Source organism: Lissotriton helveticus, chromosome 8 (genome assembly GCF_964261635.1).
Source record: "Lissotriton helveticus chromosome 8, aLisHel1.1, whole genome shotgun sequence".
Classification (NCBI taxonomy): Eukaryota; Metazoa; Chordata; class Amphibia; order Caudata; family Salamandridae; genus Lissotriton; species Lissotriton helveticus.
This window is the reverse complement of record NC_136069.1, coordinates 1,247,987,780-1,248,005,084: the sequence shown is the minus strand read 5'-3', so window position 1 is coordinate 1,248,005,084 and position 17,305 is coordinate 1,247,987,780. Positions and strand designations below refer to the sequence as shown.

General features: G+C 44.1%; 1 protein-coding gene across 1 annotated transcript in view; it reads right to left on the bottom strand.

Annotated features, from left to right (window-relative positions):
* Positions 1–17,305, bottom strand: part of OCA2 (OCA2 melanosomal transmembrane protein) — a 1,149,362-nt gene that overhangs the window by 988,028 nt on the left and 144,029 nt on the right. Inside the window, exons 2-3 of the mRNA XM_078656175.1 lie at positions 12,977–13,113; positions 12,214–12,265 (exon numbers count right to left, since the gene is read on the bottom strand). The gene's annotated coding sequence lies outside the window, so the exon portion shown is untranslated. The remainder of the gene's footprint in view (positions 1–12,213; positions 12,266–12,976; positions 13,114–17,305) is intronic.

Here is a 17,305-nt window from a genome sequence, read left to right as displayed (position 1 = left end):
TGCTGCTCTGTGCCAAGCTACCAGAGGATGAGCACAGATATCTTCGTGTGTGTCTAGCTTACCCTGGCTAGGGTGGGGGTTCCTGCCTGACCTGGGTGCATACCTCAGCCAATCAGTATTCCAATTTCAAACATTGGTGGTCAGCGGTGAGGATAGGACTTGTGTTTGTGCAGTACCATATAGTAATTCAGTGTTCAATCCAACTCTATACAAAGACCATTGTGAGTTTCAAATTCTCCTGGTTTTCTCAAATTCGTAATTTTTCTAACTTTACTCCTGCTTCATCTTTATTGACTTGTGACAGAATGAAAAATGGGTCTCAGCTGCCTGTCATCTTGCAGTGTGAGGGAGCTGAGGAGGTTCTGCAAGGAGAGGGGCTACCTGTCAAGAAAGGTTCTGACAGTCTGGACCTCAAGCTGGCCCTATATGCATTTGAGTTCAAATGCAGGGGGGCAGCAACAACGTTCTGAGTAGGAGGGCCCCCTTGGAATTCTTTAGAAAGATTCTCTACCAGGGGATCAGGAGGGCAGTGTCCCTGAGAAGGGAGAGGAGCAGAAAAATGACTGGGCAAAGACTCCAGAAGAGAGCAGGGAACCCACAGAGAGGGGGTCCCCTACTTGGATCCTAGGAGAGAGCAGTGTCTCCTCCCAAACACTGTCCCCTGAGGAGCTCATGAACATACAGGCTGAGAGGGCCCAGCGGCTGCATATGGGCCAGAGAATGCTTGGCAAAGCCCTGGCTGAGAAGAGGATGGCTGACGCTGAAAGAGCCTTAGCCAGAGATAAACTTGCAGTGGAAATAGATGGGGCTGAGATCGCCATGGGAGAGAACAAGGTCTTGAAGACTCAAATTTTTTTTTTAAATGGAACGGAGTCTCTGGAGCTGGAAATCAGAGCCCTCGAGATAGAGTCCAACAACAACAACATTGGTAGCATAAACACTACTGTGTCGAGTGCTTAAGATACAGTTCACACAGTTCACACACCCAGAGACATAGCGCCTAACTTCAAGGAGGGGGATGACATACACCAGTGGTTTCAGGCATATGAATTAGATCTTGAGGTGCACAGGATCCCTGAGGAGGATTGGGGAGCTAGCATATGGAGTCATATTCCTGGTGGTGGAAGGGACGCCCAACCAGCCATAGAAGAGGGGGGCAGGTTGAGGTATACCCCCATGAAGGAGGCCCTGGTTAAGTATGAATTTCCCCCAGAAGAGTGTAGGTTGAGATTCAGGGGCAGTCAGAAATTGTCTCAACAGTCCTGGAAGGATTTTGTGGGCTACTTTTGCAGAGCCCTGGATGATTGGTTGAAGGGTAGTATGGTAAACACGTTCGAATGGCTGTACAGTTTGATTGTCAGAGAGCACATGTTCAGTTATTGTTTTCCAGGGCTACACCAACACCTGGTTAAGTGTAAGTTTTCGGACCCAGAGAACTTGCAAAGGAGACAGATGGGGGCTAGCAAAGGCTTGCCTTCTGTTTTCTGAAGTCTCAAGGACACAAACACTTCCGGCAATTTTGCTGGTGCTGTGCTGTACTCTGCGTTAGGTGAGTCCTACCCTTGCCTGTGGTGCCCACTCCAAGTTCTGGGCCTCCGAAGTGCGTTCTGCCGCTGTTTTCTACAAAAACACTTCACTGATCAGAACCAACGCTTTACTCTTCGATGCCCATGCAGAGGCTGTTCGGCAGTGGTTCCATATAGTCTGTGTGGCCCGACAATGATGTTCTAAGAGGCTCTACGATGATGCATTGCATTCACCTCAGGGAAGCTCAATGACGATGCAGCGACCCGACTGTGTACAAAAAGATCGACGCATCATGCCCTCAGCGTCAACGCTTTGCTCCATCCAACGTACTTTCTCAGCAGGCCCTGCCTGAGTTCTGTAGCCAGCCTACCCTCCATCACGGTCAGCCTGAACTTTGGATTTGCACTGATCCCTCATGGCCTCAAGTTACCTTTTGACTACTAGTGACTACTAAGCACTTTCTTTCCATTTAAACTTTAAAAAGTCATATCTCGACTTATATTGATTGGATGTTTGTTGTTTTGGTCTTAATGTGCTCAAATAAATATATTCCCATGCTATTTACTTGTAATACTAGACATTGCCATGCAATTTCTTTAAAGCGAGACCTATTGCCATTTCCAATGCTTGTTTTCTATATTTCTGGGCAATAAAGCCACCCATATCCTTCAGAAAGGGAAGAGTGGGGGACAAGGGGTGGCCAGGAGTTCTGATGTCCGAAGCACGTGAGGGAAAACTAGAGGAAAGGTCGGAACGGTTCTACACTTTTTATACACCAGTAGTGTCTGCTGCATCGTTGTATCAAAACTTAGCAAAAACTATTCAAACATAAATCTGGAGCGGTGTATTTTACTGAAAGTATTAGGCACGTGCCATCCAGTTGTATGGTACCCATGCCGATTTATGAATTCCAAATCCGGCCGTTCCAGCCGGACTGGAAGGCGGCTACCACACTGCAATCACAAGATGTGTCAAAACCCACAGTACCCACTACCTCGAGCAAGGCATGTGGTGAGCGCCGCTGAGAAAGGAATGCAAATGCCGGGGGTTTGGGGGGGATGCGCGTGCAGCTGACTCTCTGCTGATGTCCTTTTTCTGTGATGACAATCAGCATTCCTGGACAGGTTTGCTTCAAACATAGATGTCTACCCAGCCCCTTTCTCCATAAGGTCAGTCCATCAGGTCTGCTTTTAGTCCACCCCACCACAAGCCTCCTTTCTTCCAAAAGATTTTACTCAGGGAGACTACGAGGAAGTCAGGCCACACATCACATGTACAGTCAGCTGCCGATAACAACCTCCTTCGTTATCGGCCAAGCACAGAAGGGCATTATTTATTAATTACTGAAGACAGTAAAAATAAATGCTCTATCTTCTCCAAAAACAAAGAAAATAATTCCTTTTATCACATCTCAAGGAACTGGAAGCTAAATAGTAATGGCACGTAAGACGTTTAGATTTCCATAGATTATACAGTTACATTTTTCTTAATAATCTGTTCATAAGTAGCACTCTTTCTGTTGCTTCAGTTCAATTATCTTGTGCAATAATTATCGACTATTCCTACTTTTTGGGGAACACCGTGGGGATTTTGGTGTTCCGCATTTCCCCCATGTTACAATCCGCCAGGTTTGCCCTCTTTATTGCACTTGATAATTACCAGGGCGATAAACAACTTACTTCTCGTAATTTTAATTGAATGAAAATGTAAGGGCCAAGTTGTAATCTGGCCAAAGGCCATCATTAAAAGTTGGCCGGAATAGGGTGAGGTATTTACCCTGTGTTAAACATAGTTACCCCTGGCTGAGGTATTTACCACATGTATTTACCACGTGTGGTGAATACCTCCTGTTCTTATTTTTTAATAGGAAAATGGGATATAACGTGCAGAATCAGGTGTTAAAACACCGAATTCTGCTAATTTAAAAAAATTTCCCAGGCGTTTTTCCCAGATACATTTCAACAGATTTGTCCTGTTGGAATTTTTCAGGGAAAAACCTGCAGAAGTCTAGCTTGCCCCGCTGTTTTCAAAGCAAAGCGGTCATCCTGGACAGTCTTGGACAATCAGCGCTCGGAACATTTAGACGATTGGTTCAGAAAAGCACGAAGGTAGCTAGTAGTGGGGAATGGAAAGAGACTCACTCCTATCAGGGGAAAAACATGCTGTGTGGGTCGAGATACATAAAATTGCTTGCAGCTACGTGAAAGTCTGAGTGCTTCCATTTAAGGTGCTTAAAAGTATAAGTATGGCAATGTTGGCTTTTTAAACAGGACTTAACATAGCACACTGTGGTTTCCTTAAAGCTATTTGACGGTCTGCTCGGGGTGTTTTTTTAGGTCTTCGGGCTGGTATGTGAGTATTCGATCAGAATAATGTGAGGGTTTGATCAGAGATATGTGAGGATCTGATAAGAGGCATATGAGGGTTTGATAAGAACTATGTTAACCCCTGTTGGGCTATATGAGTACCAGTGTGAAATGCACTTTTAGAGATGTGTGAGGTTATGAAACAGGCTATGTAATGGCATGTTGTGAAGACAGTTAAGAGAATCTGGTGGGAGTTCAGGGATATAGTAGGAGGTCTGTAAGAAGTTATTTGGAGCTACATGTCAATCTGGGGTGCCTCATGCCTGCAAGGGTCACCTTTTGTTGGTTTAAGGCCAGTCATGAATTTAGAATCAATAGGAGAGTTCGGGGTGTAAAGAAATTGGTATGCTGTTCAGTGGCGGCCGCAGCCTATCTAAAGTGGCAGGGCAGCTGTGAGGGGAGGACGTGGGGGTTTGATGAATAAAACAGACTTACCTGCCACTTCGCTCCCACTGACAGCCGCCTCATTGCTCCTTTCGTATGGTCCATAAATCGATGGGTCTCAAAGCATAGGCTTCTCACCCAATCCAGACGATTTAGCATGAGAGCAGCACCAGGATTAGTCTGAGCAGCCTCGTTTGCCACTCAGACAGTGCCTGGAAGCCTGTAGCTTTTCTCCAACCCGGCTGTGCAACATAGCTGGGTTGGAGAAACATAAGCCATCCGAAAATAAAAGGTTATGAAGCACTGTTGTAGAGTGTTTTTGGGCGCCAGATGGCACTATAAAACATGGTCAGTCTGCCTCACAGGAATCACAAAATGCTGAAAATGTAGTTTATGCTGATAGTGAAAGAAGAGATATTGGGGGTGGTGATATTGGTGGTGGGATTGGCATTAGTAAAAATGGTTAGGGTATTGGTGGTGTTGATGGTATTGTAGTGGTGGTACTGGTGGGGTTATTAGCAGGGGCATACCTTACTCGGTAAAATTGGGGGGAGAAGCTTCAGATTTTCCAACAATCACACTGGCATATAATTTTAAAACACATAATACGATAAGCAGGGCTCATGAGAGGTGCTTCAGTGGCAGTGGAAAAAGAGAGAAATGTGGAGTGGTAGGAGCACTAAATAAGAGAAACACAATATTTTGTAAAATAACCAACATTTTGTAGGACTTTCAAAACCGAGATGAGAGAGAGTGTGTGCATGGAAAAATCCCAGGTGAAATCCAACAGACACCTCGCCATAATCGATCGAAAGCACCTGTACCCAACAATTCATCAGAAAATACATTTATTTGGGGTGGTTTAACACCCCAACCACCCTCCTGATGCTACGTCCCTGGGTATTAGTGATGGTGGTATTGGTAATGATATTGGTGGTAATAGCTCTAGTGGTGCTAGTATTTGTGATTGTGGTGGCGGTAATCCTGGTGATGTGATACTGGTGAAGTGTATTGGCAGTAGTGCGGTTTTTGTAGTGTGGGATTAGTGTTACTGTGATATTACGGTGTTGGCGTATTAGTGGAGGTGATAGTGGACGTATCAGTGGAGGTGGTAGTGTGTTATTGGTGGTGATGGTGGCATTCTTGGAGGTGATGGTGGTGTTATTGGTGTTGATGGGTATGGTTGTAGTGATGTTTTATGGTGGTCTCGGCAGTGGCATTAATTTCAGCAGTATGTCTGATGTGGGGTGTAGGTGGTACAATTGATACTGGTGATGGTGTTGTTGTGGTATTTCTGGTGGTGGCCATATTGTTTTGCTGGTATTTTGGTAGTGGTGCTATATTACTGGTGCAGTATTGGCAGTGGTGTGGTATTGGTAATGTGTATCTTGTGTTTGTTTGGTATTACAATATTTTCATATTGGTGGTACTGTTTATAGTGCATTATTGGTAGTGATAGTGGTAATACTGGTGGTGGCGTAGGTGGAGCTGGCAGTTTTGATGGTGTGGTGCTGACATCAATTTCGGCATTGGTGGTGGGGGTGTTATTGGTGGTTGTATTGATCATATTTGCATTTTTGCTGTGTGGTATTGGTGGTGTGTGATGCTATAGATATTGGTTGTGGTAGTATTTATTATTGGTGATTGTAATATTGGCATTGGTAGACGTATTGGATGTAGGGATCAAGACCTGAATGTTTAAAAAAAAATGTACGATGGGCGAGTGTATTTTTAACATATACAATAGTCCCTTGTGTATTGTAGTGCAAGCAATGCATAGGAGGCAGAATGATATACTTAACAGCCAATTGCATGAGGTGAGAGAGGACTAGCTTCTTGGGTTGAGCCAAAGCCCACTCTATATATAGCTGAGAGCATTGCCCACAAAAGATCAAGCAACAGCTTACACTGTAGCCAAATCTCCAAAGTCAAACATTTTGTTGCAGGATCCTGACCAGTATACTTAACAAACATTGTACCTTTAAAAACCCATTAAAACCTACAAATGGCGTCCAGCACGTTCAATTTAGCTGTAGAAAAAAGATTGTGCAATCAAACTTTACTTCGGATACCTTTTTGGAATACTGACCATTTTAACATACTGCTTTTGGTTCATAATCTCTGGTTGCCATGAGCTTATAACATTGAAAACATCTGATATTGCATTTGGATTTTAGTACATTAGTTAAATTATTTGTGTGGAGAAAATTCTCAATGAAACCTAAAATAATCTGTATGAATTACGTGCTGTAACCTCCATATGTTACCTGGTACATAAGACACGTTCCCATTTATTAGGTTGAGCCTAGGCAGCACATGCTCTGTCTCTTCGAGACATGCTATATTCATTCTGTGGGCTTACACCCAAACCATAGGCATGCTATCTGGTGCATGGCATGCATTTGCCATGCCTCCTTTATTGTTTATCCCGCCCCAAGAGCAGCAACCAAGTACAGTATCACTTCACTAGTTACCACTAAAACATGTTTGTCAAACTAATTTTTTCTTTTGCCTCGGCTCATGTTTTAGGATTGTTGTCTTTTTTGACTGTCCAAACTCTCTCATTCGATGGCTGTAAACCATGCCCTTATCTTGGTTCTTCTCCTGTCTCCCAATCACCCTCCTCCCGCTGTCGCTTGGTCCTGGCTGCTTGCCCTGTGCTTCTCCAACCATCGCAGACTGCTGAAATTCTAATCTTAGGCAGGACATTACAGCTCTTTACAACACAAGGCTCTCCGAGTCTCCGTGTCTGCTCGAAGAGCAGTCTCCCTTGCAGTCTGCCATGCCTGCACCCGCCCTGCCGTGCTTATAACAACCACCTCTGGCTGGCTCTTCCCTGCGAGAATCCACCTCCTCCTAATACAAATCACATTTCCCTGGCATATGAAGGGTTACCACCCTCGGCTGACTATGCCTCATGCGATAGCAGGCAGCTTTTATGGTACCATGTGCACGAGGATGTGCGTGCGACACAACTGCATATTAAATCAAACAATTACCACCCATTGCAACAAAAACAATGCTGGTCTGACATGTTTGGCCAGAGATCCGTGTGATGTCACGCGCACAGAGGGCGCCAAATTGCTAAGTAAATACTGGCTATTGCAAACTTTTGGAATTCTCCTATAAATGCCCTCTGCTTTTTTTCTGCTCTGCCCAGGAGTTCAGATTCATATTTTAAGGCATGGTGCGATTAACTGATTTGCTAACAATCCCAGAGTGTTGAGTTAATGCCAGGACTCAAACCTGATTCCACAGTTCAAAATGCGGCTGCTGTGGCGTTGGGTTACAACTCCTTTGTGATCCGAGACCACTGTGAACTCGGTGAATTAAGTCCCTGTTAGCATGCTTAGCCACTTTAAATGTAATTAATTGTGTTTACTTGAGAAAAACCTTTTAAAATGCTAAATAAACGCCAACGTGATTGTTGCTGCTCTATTATTGGCTCAGTGGAAGCAAACACACTAGATTTCCCAATGTTCATTATGTTGTCCTTCAAAGCTTGGGACTTATTTCATATGCAGCCTCAGATGTCCAATAAGACACACTTAATCTTCTAAGGGAGTATATACGTGATCAGCAAATTGTACATGCTTTCTATTGTGGAAAGTTTCCAATCACCCTGTTCAATACTCTAGTGATTCAGTTACATCAGAATGCTATGGTGCTGTTTACTTGCATCGAGGCACTTATCTTTCTGTAAAAAAGCCTTGGGATGTGTCCATAAATGTTTCCTGAGACAAGCATGTATTCCTGAATCACACTGCATGACCCAGTGTGTAGTAATTGTATAGCTCTTCAATCCCTGGCGGACAGCACCCAGTATAATGTGCTGCATTGGCTAAACACATAAGGTCCAATGCGTGAGACCTATTGGCAATGCCAGTGCTTGTTTTTTACAATGAAGGTGTAAGTGAATCTGGTGCCAGGCACGAAGGCCTGAAAGACATTTTCTTGTTTTGAGTAATTGATGAGTTCAGCCATTTTGATGGCTTGCCAGACAGAGAGGGGTTTTATCTCTTGCAATTGGATAACCTGATCTCCCGACTTAGATGAAGAAGTACAGTTGCTATGGTTACTGTGCTTCAGGCCTGTGTTCTGATGGTAATTAGAGAGCTGGGAACCTCGCATGTGGCTAATTAAATCCTTGCCTCTGTCCACTCATCATGGTAAAATAACAACCGGAAAACGTGACATGTGGTACTTAAGATTTTTGAAGACTTAAGACAGTAGAAATGACTTCTAAGGAAGGGGTAACTATAGTTTCAGAAATCAACGTGCACCCACAGAGACCTTTCCTCCCCTTTTTTACAGAAGTTTATAAGTGCATAGAAAAGTTTAGGAAGGCAGAGGGCGCTGGATAATTTATATGGGGAAGTTAATCCTCTGCACAGTGTTCATCGTAATTGACTTTGCCCCAGCTTGATAGGTCAAGTTGGAATCATCTGCCTATATTTATTTACGCAGCAGGTTACAGGTAATTCGCTATGCGTGATGTTCTGTCATCTGGCGCACTCCAAATGCCTGAGTACTTTGTTCGACAATAGCACAAACTGGAGGTCGACATGTTAATGATTCTTATATTACAGTGCAAAGTTTCAGCATAGTACTGCAGAAGAATGGAGCGATCAGCTCCCTCTTCTGAGTTTATAGCCTTGTGTGCATTCCTCTCAAAGTTTACGCGATATGCTGCTTTTTAGCTGCTTTGAAGTGCTTTGAAGGTACACAGGGCGTTAATATGAAGGTCTGCAGCCGAAAGGTTTGAGATGATCCGGGGGGGGATTGAATGGTGTGACTCCCAGATCCATCAGCAGGTCCTCTTTTGGGCTCATTTTTTATCTTGGAAATGCATTGTTATAAATGGAGGAAGACTCACCAATGCCAAGATTATACCACAGGAAAATAGGGGTAGTTGTAAGCCTCGGACATGGCCCCGGGGTCCCTTCATTAACTGGCACCTTACGTCCCAGGAACCGCATGCTCTATGCCTTCTGGAGAATATGGTATGCTAAATTAAGACAGGAAAGGCAGAGACGCAAAGCCATGATGATGCAAGGGCCTTGCCTGTGAAACTCTCTGAATCCCAACCTGAAGTTCTTCTCAAATCTCTCCACCTGGTAGAAACATCAGAAGATGGTCTTCTTCAGCAAGATGTCTCTCATTGACCGACAGCAGTAGGACCCCTTTGGGTGACCAGGACACGATAATTGTATCACTTTCCAAAATGTACTCTTCTTTGTCTCCCCGTACTTGAATCTTTTGCCAATGTAACGCTCAGCAAAGTACTTTGTAAATGACTCAGTTGTTTGGCCTTATAGCATATTGTTTCTAACTTGGGAACAATAAGATATACAGATGGTGTTGGAATGGTTCAGGAAATGAAAATCCTCAGTAAAATATTGTAACCTTTCCAAATTAAATAGTCTCTCCCACCTGAGCCTGATCACAAAACAATTTATCACTTTGCAATGTATAGATTTACACTTATTTTCTTAAGTTATTTTTTCTTGAATTAAGAATACAATTGCATAAACACATCACTCTACGACAATTGACAATCGTAGCTTTCTCTGTGTATGCCGCCTAATCTAAAATCGGCATATTTCCCACCAACAAAAAATTATCTGATTTATAGTTGATGCTAAGGTGACAATGTTCAGTTTTTTTGGTCCACCCTTTTGGCGCTAAATGTAAGTGTGACACTCCAGTGGAAAATCACTGGAAATGTGGGTGAATACCCACAAGGTCTATTTAGGGCCTCATTAAAAGTGCTCTAGAATTCCCGACGGTCCCAGTAGAGTTACTGGCCCAATCATGAACTACAAAGTCCATGGAAACACCACAGACCTGATATGTGTCCCCCGCAGAATTAGATTGAAAGCAGCCAAAATCTGTAGGGGAAATTGTGGACGTGATTCTGGAATTACCAGGGGAATCGGACCTAGAATTACTGATTGTGCCAGTAACTCCTCAATGTTCAACCCTTCAGCCCTATTAATTCTACACTACTCAAGTTAATGCCCAGTGATGAATTAACACCACACAATGGGGCAGTCATAATGAGGATCCCTTAGTGTTATTTGCCGACGTTGTCAATGGACAGTCACTGACCTTGGCCTTCCCCTCCCCATGAATTACACCTTCGAACCATTAAACCTATAGGTCAGACAGATGTGCCAAAAATGTAGATTTTCTGTGGTTGCAGTAGTGAGCGTTGATCCTGATACTACAGTCACAGCCGTCAGATGGCACTTTCTGTGCCCCTAAGCTGAAATTAGGTACATAACAAGTTTTTGACTTGAGCCGAAGGCTTCAAGTCTCAAAACCTCCGTGAAATATTTACCCAGTCTGAGCCTAGCATACAACAGTGTGGTAAGGACAGCAAAAAAATTCAGTTTTTGTAGAATCTAGAGCCGCATTGAAGTCTCCCACACTTGGGGACACCTTTGAATCAAGAATTGTCTCTCTGGAGGATAGGACAGTACTAGCACTACAAATGCATAGCATGGCATTCCTTGTACTGTTTCTCTAGATCGTTAAAACGACTTCCCTATGCTCTGATATTGGATGAATTTTTTAAAACTATTTTTATAATTGTATTATTTGTACTGGAGTAAATAGAAAACAATTACAACTCAGTAAGAGTAAGTAATCCAGTAACAGTCAGTTCAGATGAAAGACACTGGAAGGAAATAGGGTTTGATATACAAAAGGGTTTTGCACTTGCAATGCCTGCAGTGATCAAAATTTCAATTTTTTGTGTGCAAAGCTCAAAGCTGCAGTGTACTATCAAAATTGCAAACAGATTTGTGACCCACAATGTGCCCATTGCCACTCCTTGTGGCTTCTAAATAAAAGGGAGCGATAAAGGGAAGCCATTCCCTTCTATGTGAATCGAAAGGATACATAATAATGCTTTGCAACTGTTGCTGCGGTCGCAAACAATCGATGGGATACCAACACAGAAAGGGGATGGTATACAGTTACACTGTGAAAACTGTCCGTAAGCTTCCATTTAATTCTAGTATATGAATGTCAACTGTGGTCTTTTGGGGGAAGTGGTGAACAATCATAAGCTACCGGCCCCCAACTGTATCAATGTGGCCTTTTTACTGCTGTTGGCCTGGTCCTCCATACCCCGGACCATCAAACCAGAGACCAAGTATGTGGAGAGGTGTGGTGCAGCAACCAGGGCAGCTGACTTCGGAGCACAGGGTTCACGGTTCGATCCCTGGCTCCGACGGCAGCTCAGCTCAGCACCATGTGACTCTGGGCAATAGCTCACTTAATTTCCACGACGGCCACCAGCGCCTTGAGACCCGTAAGGGTGAGTGGTTAGCACTTTACAAATACAGATGTTAGCTTTTGACTTTTAGAATAGTGAGGCGAAGCCGTCCAAGTCTGACTAAGGGAGATGCCTTGGGCTAGAAACTCAGAACTTGGCTGCAGATCAGCAACAACACTCAATAGTTCACTGTCCAGCTAGTGCTTTTACTTAAAAAGTACCCTAATACACAAATAACTAAATACTGCACACCGAATTACAAATATATATATACAGCATTTCATTGGGCATAACAGATTGAAAACCCTTGTAATCTCGGTCCTCACAGAATAATCAGGGTGAACATCACCTACCGTAAGGATTTATTACAGGGAGAAAACTAACCCCACATACCCAGTCTATTCCTCTTTTCTGTAAGTTTCCATGCGACAATTTGCATGCCTATGAGCTGCAGCATTGACAATCGGCAGTACTCTCATGTAGGCCTTGCAAATTTTCATTTGGCTTTTCGCAATCAAAAATTTACACCTACAGGTTTGGTCAAGATGTTCACAATAAATAATAATAAAGGCTTACTACCTTGAACAATAAAATTTCATAATTATTAACATAATGGGGAGAATCACCCCCCCTCTTGCCTCCTCGACCTACCTTTAGAGCGCCCCGGAGGCCGATCCTTCCGTCTCCAGTGTCGCCGACAGACCTGGAGGGAAAAACAAAAAACAGAGCATCAGGGAGGGTGGATGCAGCACCACAAGCCACCAAATTGAAGAAGGAGGGGCTACCACAGTAAAACACAGAGAAAAGGACAGCACCAGCACGTAACCGGAGAACGCTGAGGAGAGGACAGAGCGAGGAGAGGAGAGCCAAAAGAACCAAAGTAGAGTGAAGCCGCCAGGAAACACGGGGAGCGGAGGAGAGGGTGAATCAGGAGCCCAGACGAGCTACACCGACAGCCCTTAAGAGACTCCAGAGACATGGTCTGAGGAGTCGTGTACACCCCTGACAGTGGGGGAATGAGGGGAGGTCGAAAAACCCAGGCATTTGATGAAGGGTTCTTTAAGTTTGCCACACTGTATTTTGGTTGTTTGTACTTTCTGACAGGCAGCTGGGGTAGAGGTGTTTGCACCTGAAATCACTTTATTTTCGCTCAGTGTCATTGTGTTTTCACCTAGGCACCCTGTATGGGTGCTGCCTTCTTTTTTTATTTTTTATCTTTTAATCAAATGAGGCGGGCAGTGCCGGCGTTGCCTTTCTCTGGATTTACTTGTGGTGAACTTGCTATCTTCCAAAGCAAAGCCATAAAGAGAACCCAACCTCTACCAAAAGGGAAGGCTTCCCATAAAGACCATAACCCGCATAGGGGATTCCTTGGTCTACAGTGGAGGAGATCCCACATTTATCTTCTTCTTACCTTTCTTGTTATAAGAACCTCATAAAGATCCTCACACAGGTGTTGGTGAAGGGTGAACAAACTTAGTATTGCTGAGTTGATACTTGTCGCTCTTTCTTTCTCCAAGGATACCGGAAGCAATAACCTCCTGTAAGGACCTACAAAAGGAGGAAAAGTCAACATACGTCAGAACGGACAATATCAATTGACCACCCAGTAAGAACAACACGTGACAGTAGTCATTCATATCGTTTTCACACTGAGAAACTAAATAAAGTCTCACAATTAGTAAATATAACCCAGCCTCCGTGTCTATATGTCCGCCTATCCCTCCTATACACAAGCATACGAGATTTGACATAATCATAATATTATTTGACAGTATCATAATCCTATCTGAAATAATCATAAGGTCCATACCTCGACCAACAAAGCCTTAGGCAGACACCCATAACATGTTTATCATAAACAAAGTATCAGCCTGACAAGCAAAGTTAGGTTTGACCAGACCTAAAGTGTGTGCAGTACTAGTACGAGTTCCTTCTCTAGAGAGATCTCTTATACATTAGCTAGACTCAAAGTTGGCGTGTGTTCACAGGATCCAGCCCTGGCTCCTGCTACATGGTTGTCTAGCAACAAGGATACCATAACTACAAAGGGGTATATTTCTTTATTTAAATACACCTAGCACCTTAGTGTGGTGTACGCATTATGGGTGTGGTTGTGGGCTTTTAAATTCATTAAAGGTGCCCTTGCCTTCCAAAGGCATTAGTGCATACACTACCTGGGACTGCACAGTGGACTCATGGAGCTATGCAGTCTTGCTGGCCTCTTGACCTGTGACATGTAACTTCTGGTGCCAGGCATTGAGGCCAGCTCTTCCTGCTATTCTTTCTCCTTCTCTCTGTCTCCCCCCCCTCCAACACCACGTGAGGGTGGGACAGCAAGCAGACCTTGAACCGGCTGCCTCAGGATGAATCCCACTGATTGTGTTATACTAGTGAGGCATTGGGCCTGCCCTGATGCAATAAGATGCTTGCTTAAGTGGTGGTTTCCACCTTTAACTAAGGAGAGGGATATGTTCATTGACACTTGCTTCAAAAGGCTCAAACTTGGGATTTTAAGATCACATTTGCAATTGTATGAGTCTAGTGGATTGGCACACCAAAAGTGAAAAATGAAACATTGCAACACCCACTAAGCTGATTTAAGGATTGTTTGAGCCTCTCACAACCTCTGGCACCATTTATTAATCCTCTGTGATAGCTGCAGATTCTTTTTAAGACGCGTGGCCTTGCACTCCTGCCCAACCCTGGGGAGCCCGTGGCTTTTCAGCTCTTGAGCAGCTTCCCACAGGTCCTCGGCAGGAAGCCACACTCCTTGGCTGTAATACCCATACAGCAATGACTTAAGCCGCATGCAGAATTTCTCTGTGCAGCAAGACTTCACAGTTCCTACTCCACTAGGTACTATAGGAGGACCTATCCAAAAAATGTCCACACCCCCACACCTTTCGGAGACTTCAGAAAGTCCAGTTTCCACTTGACCTGAGAGGGAGTCAGGGAGCTGGTGCCACCAGTCATGAAGAGTTCAAAGTGTCCACAAGTATGAGCCAGGAGTGGGTGCACCCCCAAGGCTACTGACAGGTTCAAACTGTGCTGGCCAATCCTCCTTACTTTTCAAGCTGCTTCTAATCTATTTATACTTGTGCAGAGTTCCAAAACGGGAGGTGGAGTATCGGTGATTGGTGCAGCACCTATCCAAACTAGTAATGCCACTTTACCTTGCCATTTCTGACACTCAAAGAACCAGTACATTGCCTGTCCACCCCTGTACAGCATTTCTGGGGGAAAAAGAAGATGGTAATCCTCGCCAAAATCAGAGCTTGTCATTCTTGTCCCCACCTGTGTGGGCCTGGCCTCTTCCATTCTGTTCCTTACACCATTTAACAACCCAAAGTCACAGCTTAATGTAGCTTAAACAAGTGCAGAAAGGTAAACACACACAAGGGCCTTCTTTAAAAATAGCCCAGTAATTATGTGTGATATTTAAAATCTAACTCCCCTGAGCCACAATATATTAGGTATGATAAATACCACCAAGTTATGAGTTTTGGAGGAATAACATGTAGAATGTGGTTCTTATATGCATGTTCTGGTAAATACTGTGCATCTTTATCGTATAAATATTGGCAGGTGTGAGACTACCACCATTTGTTGCAATACTCTTGAATGGGATATGTGCAGTAAAAGCATTTTTTACACAAATTGCAATTATGAGGATGACTCTTATTGAAGGCCTGATTGTTATACATTTTATCCCAAAGGAATGGTCCAATTCTTTCAAGTGCCAAATTAAAGTATTACAATTTAGACTATGCTCAGTCAGATGCAGCTGAGTCTGACAATGTCATCTTTGATTAGCCTACACACGTACACACAAGTGTGACCTTTAATGTGTTGCTTGCAATGTGCTCTTGGCACCTTACTCCAGCTGGCCACAGTAGCAGATGTGAGGAAATCAAAAAGGGATGGAAGAGGTGGTGCTGGTAGGCACCGAGGTGGGCACGTCCTCCTCTTGTCAAGGTACTTGTAATCACAAAGGTCCACCTCCGAGAAGGTTATTGTGCATCCTGTTGGTGTTGGAATACACTTGATGTGTTAAAATACCCCTCACACACCAAAAGGGTCCTTGGTGTCATGCTTCATCATCGGGGTCTTCCCGCTCAGCTGCCGAACAGGGCAGTGCTGCAACAAGCGACTACGCCGGAGCACCTTTTAAGTGAAGGTGCTATGTGAGTGATTGGGAGTGAGTGTCAGTAGGGTCAGGGGTGATATAGTGATGTTAAAAAATACCTGGCCTAGTGTAAAGAAAAAATTATTTATTAGGCACTGACTGGTATTATTAAAATAGGTGATGTCGGAAAGGTTAAGCTAGTTAGTGGGCTAACTTTCCTGTGCGGGTCAACATGTTTCGGGGCTCCATGCCCCTTCGTCAGGACCGGGGTCAGATCCCCCTGTCACTCACTAAATGTTGTGCCACAGTGCGTGTATGTACCTTAAACTATAAAGTACTTACTCCTATCAATGTGTATGTTATTTTATTTGTTATATAAATACACAGCCCTTGCTAGTACTGGTATACTTGGTTGTATGCCTGAAAAACAAGAACCAGGTGTTAAAAAGTGCGCGGATCCCAAAGCGCTTCGCTTAAAGGTACCTGTGAAAAAATGTGGAAAGAAAGACTAATACATATAGTACATACAGATGCTGCTGGATGTCCTATGGGAGGTAAACACATTTTCATCGAATCTGTAGACACATATTGCTGTGTACGTAGTTTCAACTAAGGACAACACACAATCAAACACACATTTCAGTACATTAGGAAAGTTTGTGCAAAGCGGTATATACATACTAGGCAAGGAGGAGATCAGTGCCCCATGAGCCAAAACTGAACAGACGGGTAATTGGAGGTCCAACTGCAGTTAGGGAGTAAAATGGGAAGAAAAACAAGAGGGAAGAAAATGTCTGTTGGTTTTCCATATCTGTTCTGTAATGAGGGAGAAACGATATGGACAGCAAAGTTTTTTGCCTATCCTTGGTCGGCTATGCCGTACTTACTAAACCTCCAGCCTCGTGGTGCTTCCTCCTCTGTCCGTGGCTTCCGTGATTGTGAGGAAGGGAGCTGGGGCGGAGGCTTATATAGTCGGATTTCGATTGTAAATTGCTCAGCTTAATTGGATAATGACCATTAAGTCGGGACACGTGTGTTTGCAAACAGTGGCCGCCCCGGAAGGTAAGCGTGGTGGCCATTGGTTAGTATGCAAATTAACACGAAGGCCAGGTATGGTATATTGTTTTAAATTATTGCCATTGGCTCAAACGCCTTCTTGTTGTTCGAGATAATGTGGCTGGTGGGGGAGGGGACCGGCGACTCCATTGAAGTCGATTTCATTTGTGAGGTGTGCCCAGCGCTGAACGCGCATGCGCGGAGGAAGTGTTCCGTCCCGGCGCATGCGTGATAAGCGCTTAGGACAATCCAGACGGGGGGGTGTTTGCGAATGCGTGGCGGAGGAGTGTCCTGGCCGCGCATGCGCGGTTGGCGCTATTGTCAGACTGGGAATCGGTGAATGACCTTGTTGTACAGTGGGAATTGGAATGTAATTAAGTTCAGTCCTCACATTAAATTAAGAAATAAAGGTTTGGTTTTTTTTTCAAATCTACAAGGCATAGCTAGGGTCTTATAGACTGAGATGCAGGGTTATTATTTCTGAAGTTGTTATTTCTAAAGGGGAACTAGGTGTGGTGTCAAAAGTTTACAGACTCAGTTTCTAGTTGAGTTGCGACC